Here is an 11684-nt window from a genome sequence, read left to right as displayed (position 1 = left end):
AGCAAGGATCATTTTGGGGCAAATACGCTGCCTGCTTGTGACTATGAAGTCCATGTCACTCCTAAATAACCCGGTTCATCTAAGAAGGTACCAGTGAATAGCAAGGTGCGAGCCTTGGTGCAAGAAAGTGGGGCTAAGGATGCTGAGATTTAGAGGCTGAAGAAAAGGTTGGCTGAGGTAGAGTCTTAGAGAGATGCTCTCAGAACTGAACTAGCAAAGGAAAACGAGAAGAATGATGGAATTCTTCAAGACATGCTGAAACTTCTCCAAGCCAAAAACCAAGCCCCCAGTTCTTCCAAGCCTTAAACTTCTAGCCCAGTGTAGACCTTTCAGTGACCCAGTTTGAGATGTTTTTTGTTTGCTCATGTTTCCAGTGTTTTTATTTCTTTTTATGCTTTGTGGAAGAATCGTATCAATCATCAATGAAATTCATTATTTTTGCTCTAACTGTTTGTTTATATTTTTTTGATGGTTAAAATTCTTAGCTTGATCTATGATGATTAATCCATGATTGCATTTGAAGTAGCCCCAGTGGCCATGGGTAAGTTTTAAAATCTGGTTATCTCATATTTTTTATGCAACTTTTCGATGACGCCAAAAGGGGAAAAAGGTTGTGCTTTACACTTTGAACAGTGATGTTTATAACATAATGAACCTGGTCCTTGATGATAAGTGATAAAAAGGAAAAATATTTCTAACATTGTATTGATGTTGAGCTAAGTTGAAACAGGGCCTAAGCTTATGGAAGCACAGAGTTTGTCATCATCAAAAAAGGGGGAATTTGTTGGCCCAAGTAAAGGATAGTTTTGAAGATTGACAAAAGAACTCAGGAATGAACCAGGTCCATCACTGGTAGGCATAGACACGGGCAGATTCAAAGCACGTGAGATGCACATGCAGGAGATAAACAAAATCTGGCATAATAATAGATATCTCCTGATCGAAAAAATTGCATAATTGATAAAGAGAAGGACTCCTTACTCAACGAGAATATTATCCAAGATAAGAAAGGAGTTAGGAGTTGAGATTAACTAGAACTCTTCCACCAAGGAAGAGTAGCATTAAAACTCTAGTTGCTTTCTACGCTACTAACTCTATAAATCGCAGGAAGTTCTCATTCTACAGGTGACGCACAAAAGTAGAAGTTAAACGTGAATTGAGAGCAAAATAGCAAGGCATTTTGCAAGCAGTTCGTGTGTGATTTAAGTGTGTGAACCTGAAGCTACATGAACCAGATAGAACAACCAGATCCAAGTGTCTGTCTTTTACTCTAGTTCAATTGTAGTAGGTATTGTACCTTTCAGCTTTATCTAGAGGCAATTGTAATAGGTACTCAGAGTATTCAAGTTAGAGTTAACTTGAAGTTGTCGCAATAGTTAGAGGTTGTGTGCCACAACGGGATTAGAGTTAATCCTAGGTTTACAAAAGTATTTTGTAAATGCAGTTTTTGGCTCAGTGATTTAGTGGAGAGTTTGGGAAAAATCCTATTGGGAAGTAGGTCGTAGTTTTCTATACCTTTTGAGCCAGGTGCTTTCTACGTAAAAATCCTTGTGTTCTTTAATTTCTGCATTTATTATTCCGCAATAGTAAGATAAGGAACACATAGAAGAACCAGGTCCTTCTATAATCCGTGCACGCAAAAAATTGGATACCACACAAATCACCCCCCCCCCTCTTGTGTGGTATTGAAATTAAAACATCAATGCGAGGCTTAGTTATGTAATACTTATGCCCCCAAGTACTCGATTGTGCGTCCTAAACAAACCTAACGCTCAACCCTCGGGGCTTGCCCAACAATTCTTATATAAATCATATGTCGTATTCCTTAAAATTCTTTAACAAATAAATGCTTAAAGTTCTATTAATCTATAGGAATATAAAGATTGAAAGTAACTCAAATGACAAGCCATAGTATTGCATATTTACTTGAGAATATTGCGAATTTTCATATTACTTGCTAGATCTTCATGTGTTAATTCTATGTTTTCAAAATTATAGGACCTATATTATTTTGCTATTTAAAAGTAAATTTATATTTGCTCATGAAAGGGCAATATTGTCACGACCCTAATTTTTCTTCATAGGATGTCGTGATGACACCTAATCTCTAAGACTAGGTAAGCCTAACAACAGAATATAAAACTAAAACTCAAATCTCAACATATAAAATAAATCAAATCGCGATTAAAAATAGTTACAATTCCCAAAATTCGGTAGAAATAAGTCACAAACTTCTAAGAAAAATGCTAAGTGTCTCTATACATCAGAGTCTAAAGAGAATAAGGAAAAATAACATAATAAGGATAGAGGGGGACTCTGAGGTCTGCGGACTCTGGCAGATGTACCTTGAAGTCTCCACGTACAGGCTATCTCACTGGTATCTATCCTGGTAGGAAAAACCTGGATCTGCACAAAAAGATATGTAGAAGAGTAGCATGAGTACACCACAACGGTACCCAATATGTGACAAGCCTAACCTCGGTAGAGTAGTGACGAGGTCAGGTTAGGGCCCGACTGGAATAAAAGAAACAAGGCAAAAGATATAATTATATAATGAAATGACTGAGAATATAACAATGAGAAATTACATAAAGGTAAGTACACAGCAAATAGAGATAAACAACAGAGGCACTCCTGAGGGTACCGCATCTGTAAGGCACCGTAGAATTTCGTAAAGGAATTTAAGGTTTTGTGGTGCCGCATCTGTAATCACCGCAGATCCAGACATGCGACATCAGCTTTGGGGGCCAAATTGTGCGGTCGATATGTGGACCGTATATCTATTCTGCGGTCGCATATGCAACCACATACCCTGTTCCGGAGCTTCATTTTTGGGTTTTTATAACCCGATCCTACTTCGTTAAATAGACGATTTGTACCATCATTTGAGCAAAAGTTTGATATTTTGAGGGTTAGAGAGTGCCCTAGAGTGGGAGAGAGTTCTTCAACAATTTGTTCTTCAATTCTTGCTCGAATCTTGGATGATTAACAAGGAAAACTTACTAGGTCTGCATCCTAGAGGTAAGATTCTACACCCTAACCCTTCATTACGAAAGTTAACTAGAAATACGTAATTAGTAAGATGATTCTTGGGTATGTGAGTTGGTTATTTTGCATGCATGTGTTATCAAGGGGTGTAGGAGGATTGTTGAGCTAAGAATGGGTTGTGTGATGATAGAATCCTCCATAAAAGGACCTTGAAAACTTAATGCACACCTAGTGTTTGATAAAATACTCAAATGAGCTAGAACCATGATCATTTATGGTAGGCTATAATCCCGTATTTTAGTCGCTTATTGCACTCTAATTTACTGCACTTTACTTATGTTGAGCTTTAATTAAGCGTGTTTTGCACTTATTGTGTGTTTTATACCCTGTAGGAGTGATTTCGAGTTATGTAAATATTGTGGCATAAATTCATGCTATTTTTGAGCTTTGAAGTCTGAGTAAAAGCCCAAGGGTAAGTTAAGATCGTGTTCGGGGATCAACGGATGATAGTGGAAATCGAGCAGGCATATTGCACAGTATCCGTAAAATGCACATAACTCTTCGCTCAAAAATCAGTTTTGGATCCACAATATATCGTTAGAAAGCTATTTCAAAGGGCTAAAACTTTCATGTTTTATGTTTTCCCAAATTCCCAACATACCACCCAGGTGCGTGACCATGTGCGTGATCGCGCACCTGGGCGCACACTTAGGGCAAAACAATGCTCAAAGTGCGCGACCCCAAGTGTGCGACCGCGCATGTTCTATCCGGGAAAAGTCCTATTTCCCTAAAAAGAGTAGTTTCGTCCGGGATTATTTTGGGGGCGGATAAAACACCCCAAAACACCATTTTAGTGGGACTTTTGACATACCTTAGACCTAGGGAGGCCAAGGAGGAGTTTGAAGAACACAAGCACAAGGATTTCATCATTCCTTCCTCACTCAAGATCCGGGTTTGGATTATATTTATGTTTTCCTCTATTTTTATTTTATTTGTGAAGATCTTCTCCATGTCTATGGAGTAGAACCTTTTGGGTTTTGATGGATTTGGTGTATTGATGGTTGTTTGTGCATTATAACTCTATTTTTATGTATTTGAATCATTTTTGGAAGATTTATGTCGTATCTATATTCACTTGTTCTTGTAATCAAAAGAGGCATAACTTGTGATATATTTTCACTATATTGTTGGTTGAGTTCATAGATTCTTCTAAATAATCGAAAGAGGCTAGTTGAATCATTGATTAAACCTAGTTAGGAGGATAACCGAAAGAGGTTTTCCTAAAGACCAATCCATTACGAATTCTTGCATATCTTTACCGAGCTTAAATTGGTTCATATAGTGAGGTTGGAACTTAATCGAGAGAAGAGTTTCTACTAAATATTTGTACTACTAATTAAGTGAATTCGAGAGACTCACTTGAACATTAGAAGTGAATTATCTAGAGTTAGATCCCTAAAAATTATCTTACACCTATCCTATCAACCCATATTTTCTCCCATTGATAACTTTCTTGCTTACCTTTGTTGTGATTGTCATTAGTCAATAGCTTTAGATTCTTAGTTAGTTTAACTTCTTAATTGTATAAATCTCAATTCTTGATCCTCCTGGATAGCAATCTAGCTACGAAATACGATAATACTATCTAAATCTAATCCTTGTGGACACGATAATTATACTATACTATCTTTGACAAGCGAGTACAATTTAAGTGTGTGTTTTGCGCTCGTCAAATTTTGGTGCCGTTGCCGGGGATTGGCAATTAATAGTATTAGAAATAGTTTGTAGTGCTAATTCAAGAATTTATTTGTATTTTTATTTTTGTTCTTCACGGGTTTCTCCTCCGTGTGTAGGCAACATGTTAAGTCTGTGGTGTATGACAGGATCTTCTTGTAGAGAAGTAATACCCTACAAACCGAAATTGGGAAAACACATGCGGTAGCTGAGGAAGGAGAAAGAGTTTACCGTAAGGTTCTTGGGACAACCTTCAACCCAAGAACACATGGATAATAACGAGGCAACTGCAAGGATAGCTGCTAAGGCAGCCCATAGAGCTGTTGAGGAAACCGTCGAAGACAATAGGGGTCAAAGATTTAATCTAAATCGACCCTTGATTGAAGACCCGTTCGAGAATGTGCTACCAAGGCCTGGTAGATCATTGGGTGACTATTCCAGACCAGTCTACAATCAAGGATTGTCAAGTGTTAGACCACCTCCAATTGCAGCCAATAATTTTGAGTTGAAGCAAGGTTTGCTTCAAACCATTCAAAGCAGCTGCGTTTTCAGAAGAAATATGAACGAAGATCCAAACACGCATCTGATGGACTTCGAGGAGATTATGATTACTTTTCAATAAAATGGGGTGTCACAAGATGCACTGTATTTAAGGTCATTCCCCTTTTCACTTAAAGATGATGCAAAGCAGTGGCTTCGAAGCTTGCCAAATGGATCAATTAGAACATGGGAGGAAATGACTAGAAAATTTCTTGATAAATATTTCTCCTTAGCCAAGACGGGCAAGTTTAGAAGAGAAATCCATAACTTCTGCCAGAAAGAGAATGAAACTGTTTTTGAAGCATGAGAGAGGTTTAAGGAGATAGTTAGAAGGTGTCAACATAGCGGAATTGAACTCTAGATGTAACTCCAGGATTTTTGGGATGGATTGACACCGGCCTCGCGTAGAACTTGAGCAATGCAGTTGGAGGCCCTTTTATGAAGAAGACTCCAGAGGAGATAGTTACAATTCTTGATGAATTATCCGAAGATTCTAATCAGTGGACCTCTGAGAGTATGGAAAGAATAAAATCAATTGGTGTTCACCAATTTGATGCTACTACATCTGTGCAAGTACAACTTGATGCTATGGCTAAAGAAATACGGAAGCTAACTATAGATTCGATGCAAAATGTAACCACGCAACTTGTGATATATATGGAAGAGGACACCCCACCCATGAGTGTCAAGCCTCAACTGAGGAAGTGAATGATGTAGGAAACTATAATACAATGGGTCAGAGGCACTCCGGCTTTTCATAGAGTTCACAAGGGGGTACTATAAATGCATGGCAACAAAACAACCCTAGATTCCAAGAACAAGGAGCTACAAGTTTTCAAAATCATCAGAGACGACAGTATTACTCTCCACACTCGAATCAATCTAGCATGGAAGATCTTATGAAGACCTTCATTTTCAAGACAGATGAGAGGCTTGATGACCATGATGCAGCTATCAAAGAATTGAGTACATCTTTTCGAAGACTGGAAAAACAGGTTGGGCACTTAGCTAATCTAATATCGGAGAGAGCCCCAGGAACACTTCCCACTGATACTGAGAAAAATCCAAAAGAAACAGTGATGGCTGTAACTCTGAGAAGTGGTCAAGTGTTAAAAGATCCCACCCCGATCCAAAATGAGGTGAACTTTGAAAAAGAAAGTGAGAAGCAGTTGAAGGGTGATGTTGATAAAAAGAATAAAGGCCCGATGAAATCTGAGAAAAAAATGGAAGAAAAATCAAGAAGGGCGGAACATGATGAGAGCAAGCATATGTTTGTGCTGCCTTTTCCCCAAAAGCTAAGTCGAGAAAAGCTGGACAAGCAGTTTGAGAGATTTCTAGATGTGCTGAAACAGGTTCATGTAAACCTACCATTCATAGAAATGCTCTCACAAATGCCGGCTTATGCCAAGTTCTTGAAGGAGATTCTGACAAAGAAGAGGAAAATAGAAGAGACCTCGGTGGTCAAGCTCACAGAGCATTGCAGTGTAATATTGCAAAACAAACTACTACAAAAGTGTGGAGATCCAGGGAGTTTTACCATACCTTGCTCTTTAGGCACTACTAATTTTGATAAGTCTCTATGTAATTCTGGTTCCTCAATTAATTTAATGCCTCTATCTATTTACAGGAAACTGGAGAAAGAGATTGGAGAGATAAGGTCTGCACCAATATATTTGCAACTGGCAGACCAAACGACTCTAATACCTGAGGGAATAGTTGAAGATGTCTTAGTTCGGGTAGATAAGTTTGTATTTTCTGTGGATTTCATAGTGGTTAAAATGGAAGAGAACAAGGAGGCCCCCCTCATCCTAGGAAGACCATTCCTAGAAACGGGTAGAGCAATATTAGATATATATGAGAGAAAACCCATGCTTAGAGTGGGCGAGGAGACTATGATTTTTTAGATGGATGTAGAAACAGGGGTAAAAAGGGAGAAGCTAGCTGCTAGTGTTGTGTGGAAAGTGAAGGGCGAGAGAGAGAAGACTGCGGCGAGTAAAAAAGATAAGTGTGGGGTGTAACCCAAGAAGGCTGAGAAGAAGTTGTATGCGTGGATGTGTGCACTAGCTCGGGAGCGAAGAATGGAGCTCGACTTCGACTCAGACCCCGACTAGAGATTCAGGAAAGTTTCCTCTTCCTTATGCATTTTAATTGTGTGTCATGGGGACATGCCACAACTTTAAGTATGTATATTTGTATGTATGTTGTGTGTGTATTAATCTTAGTTTTGTATGTTAGTTTGTAGCAGTTTGATAGAAAAAAAATGAAAAAACCATAAAAATTTTAAATTTTTTGATTTTTCCCGACGATGAATATCATTCGACAGGTTTCTTGAGGGATTAAAGTCGAAGGAAAAAGGCAAAAAAAATTTCTTTTGTTAGGTAGTGTATAAATTCCCCCTTGATTTTTCTTTGTGTCGCGGTTCGTTTCCAAGGGTTTTGTTTGAACCAGGTGTAGTTAGTTTTTGGTTTTGTAGAATAGTAGGAAACTTTGTGCTATGATTTGAAATGAAAGCAATATCTTTTGACTCTATCATGCCTTGAGAATAATATGTGCTTTAGGTGTGACGCTTAGGCTCAGTTTTTGACTCTTGTATAAACACCTTAAATTGTATGATATTAACTTTGCTTAACTACTTTGATTAGAGTGTCTTGATGAGTCCGATCCTGAGTGAGTCTTGTGCCATGTGTGTGAGATTTCGCGTATTCTGTGCATTGCATTTGTTGTCTAGAACTTGCCCCGTATGTTTGCAAAGCGAAATAGTAGTTTCATTCAGTCTTGGAAGTGATATAGGCATTTCTTCATTGAGCCAGTTATATATTGTACCCACCTAATTTTTATGTATCTTAGTTAACCCCTTTGAGCCTGGAATCTTGTTTCTTTGGCAACCACATTGCAAGCCTTACCCATTTGTTTGAATTGACCATCTATTCGAACCTTTTTACCTCTCGCGAGCACTTAAATTTCTTATGAACTTTGTAAAAGTTAAAGTGTGGGGTGTTGGTTTGGCTTTTGAGTGGAACTATTGAATTAAGGAGAAATGTGCATTTTTTGAAAAAGTAAGAGCCACTTGAACTGAAAAAAGAAAATGAAAAAAAAATATCATTGATAGTGGTAACTCTTAATGCATTTGTGCTTAAAGAAGTGGGGAGTTGACATATATTGATGTAAAGGTAGAGTTATGGATTGACATAAGTGTGGAGTTTTGAACGGTTAATTGTATGTATTAAAGTGCTTAGGGAGGTGTAGTCAATATCTTCAGACATATCCTACCCGTTTCGCAGCCTACATTACAACCAAATAAAGCCCTACTTGATCCTTGACTGAATGAGCTCAATTAGTAAAGTAGTACATTACGGGCAAGCTTATGGTACATCTTTTGTGGCACATGAATGTTGTTTATGATAGAGCGAATTCTTCCTATCTTAAGTTCTTAATTGTTCTTAAACTTTATTGTGTGTGGAACTACTCTCCATTCTCGTATGAGGGCACTTGATTCATGAAAGAAGGGTAATGTCATTGACCTTTGTGTTAGATTAAGTGAGCAGGTTGTGAAAAATGTGTGGTGCTCTTGAGTCAAATCTTGAGGCGAGGATGTTACGGTATTGTGCATAATCTGTTTAATTATTCTTGGTGTGATGAGTTAGGAGAGTTGTTTAAAAAGCTCATGTCTATGTGAAGTGTAGTTTGATTGCTCGAGGACGAGCAATGGTTTAAGTGTGGGGTATTGATGGTAGGCTATAATCCCATATTTTAGTCGCTTATTGCACTCTAATTTACTGCACTTTACTTATGTTGAGCTTTAATTAGGCGTGTTTTGCACTTATTGTATATTTTATGCCTTGTAGGAGTGATTCCTAGCTATGTAAATGTTGTGCCATGAATTCATGCTATTTTAGAGCTTTGAGGTCTGAGTAAAAGCCCAAGGGTTAAGTTGGGATCGTGTTCGGGGATCAACAGATGATAGTGGAATGAAATGAAAAATCGAGCAGGCATATTGCGCAGTGTCTAGTAAAATGCACATAACATTTTGCTCATAACTCCATTTGGGATACACAATATATCATTGGAAATTTATTTAAAAGGGCTACAAATTTCATGTTTTATGTTTTTCCAAATTCCTAACTTACCACCCAGGTGCGCGACCACGTGCGCGATCGTGCACCTGGGCACGCACTTGGGGTAGAACAATGCTCAAAGTGCGTGATCGCGCAGCTGGGTGCATACTTGGGGCAGAACAATGCTCAAAGTGCGTGACCAAGTGTGCGACCAAGTCCCCAGGTGCACGACCGCGCATGTTCTGTCCGGAAAAAGTCCTATTTCTCTAAGAAAAGGGTAGTTTCGTCCGGGATTGGTTTTGGGGGCAGATAAAACACCCCAAAACACCATTTTAGTGTGACTTTTGACATACCTTAGACCTAGGGAGGCCAAGGAGGAGTTTGAAGAATACAAGCACAAGGATTTCATCATTCCTTCCTCACTCAAGATCCGGGTTTGGATTTTATTTATGTTTTCCTCTACTTTTATTTCATTTGTGAAGAACTTCTCCATGTCTATGGAGTAGAACCTTTTGGGTTTTGATGGATTTGGTGTATTGATGGTTGTTTGTGGATTATAACTCTATTTTTTATATATTTGAATCATTTTTTGGAAGATTTAATTATTGTATCTATATTCACTTGTTCTTGTAATCGAAAGAGGCTTAACTTGTGATATATTTGCACTATATTGTTGGTTGAGTTCATAGATTCTTCTAAATAATTGAAAGAGGCTAGTTGAATCATTGATTAAACCTAGTTAGGAGAATAATCGAAAGAGGTTCTCCTAAAGACCAATCCATTACGAATTCTTGCAGATCTTCACCGAGCTTAAATTGGTTCATATAGTGAGGTTGAGACTTAATCGAGAGAGGAGTTTTTACTAAACATTTGTACTAATAATTAGTGAATTCGAGAGACTCACTTGAACATTAAAAGTAAATTATCTAGAGTTAGATCCCGAACTAATCCTATCAACCCATATTTTCTCCCATTGATAATTTCCTTCCTTACCTTTGTTGTGATTGTCATTAGTCAATAACTTTATATTCTTAGTTAGTTTAAATTCTTAATTGCATAAATCTGAACTGTTGATCCTCCTGGATAGCAATCTAGCTACGAACGATAATAATACTATTTAAATTCAATCCATGTGGACACAATAATTATACTATACTATTTTTGACTAGCGAGCACAATTCAAGTGTGTGTTTTGCGCTCGTCAATCATCTTCCTAATTTTGATTCAATTTGTTACATTTATAAAATAGATTGAAGTTACTAAGATTTCAGAAATATTTTAGAGTTTAAGAAAGCTCAATTGAGGTATGTTGGCTAAACTCTTCTTTAAGAATTGGAATCCCCAATATCCTTGCAAGTTCCAAGATATTTATTACAACTACTATTCCGAATAAGTTTTGTGATAAAGATATATGTTCAATTCATGTTACAAATGCTCTTATAATATTGTATTATCAATTGAGGATGTGTTCCAAACTATGGATTGTGTATCTACATGTTATGATTCCAAGTCGTGATTTATGTGGAAATTATTATGCCAAATTGTGTAGAGATTGTGATTGGATTACACCTCCACTCGCATACATTGGGGTGAGGCGGCAATGTCGCTTTGTGTATGATTTTGGTATTGTTGTTGCACCACCACCCATATATATATATTGGGGTGAGGCGGCATGGCCGCTTTGTGTAGGTATTGGTATCGTTGATGTATTTCCACCAGCATATATTGGGGTAAGGCGGCATGGCCGCTTTTGTGTAGGTTTTTGGTGTTGTGATTATACCTCCACCCGCAAACATTGGGGTGAGGCAGCAGGGCCGCTTGAGTAGAGTTTTGGTATTGTGCTTACACCTCCACCTGCATACATTGGGGTGAGGCGGAGGGGCCGCTTTGTATGAAAATGGTTATAGGGGATCTCATCTTAAATTCTATAAATGTTAGTGGCATCTCTTGATAAGCTTTCTTTGGTTTAAACGGCTATGTGTGCTATTCTATTGTCGCCCTGGTTCATCATATTCATATTGTATTTCCGAATTCTTAAATTGGTGTTTGGTTTTCATACTAGTACTATTCGACATGTACAAACATCCATTTTTTCGGGGACACTACATCTTTAATGGATGCAGGTGGTTCCACAGCGGAGGATATTGACCAGTGATAGCGGTGCTCATTCTTCCCAGCTGACTTGGTGAGCCCCATCTCATTCCGGGGTTGTGCATTTTTTTTTGTTTCGTATGTTTTATCATGTTTTGAGGTATAGCCGAAGCCTTGTTTCCGGCACTATCATTGTACTCTTTGGTATTTTTAGAGGCTCTGTAGACTTAGTGTGGGTTGTATATGGGTGTTGGGAATGATAAACAAGTTGTGTTG

General features: G+C 38.1%; 1 non-coding gene across 1 annotated transcript; it reads right to left on the bottom strand.

Moving 5' to 3' along the window:
• Nucleotides 1–5506: 5506 nt before the first annotated feature.
• On the bottom strand, nt 5507–5613 carry LOC117274519 (small nucleolar RNA R71). Its single transcript, XR_004504635.1, has one exon. It is a non-coding gene; the product is annotated as a small nucleolar RNA R71 (small nucleolar RNA).
• Nucleotides 5614–11684: the final 6071 nt, after the last annotated feature.

This window comes from Nicotiana tomentosiformis, chromosome 9 (assembly GCF_000390325.3).
Source record: "Nicotiana tomentosiformis chromosome 9, ASM39032v3, whole genome shotgun sequence".
Lineage (NCBI taxonomy): Eukaryota > Viridiplantae > Streptophyta > Magnoliopsida > Solanales > Solanaceae > Nicotiana > Nicotiana tomentosiformis.
The sequence above is the reverse complement of the archived record's forward strand: the minus strand, read 5'-3'. Positions and strand labels throughout refer to the sequence as shown.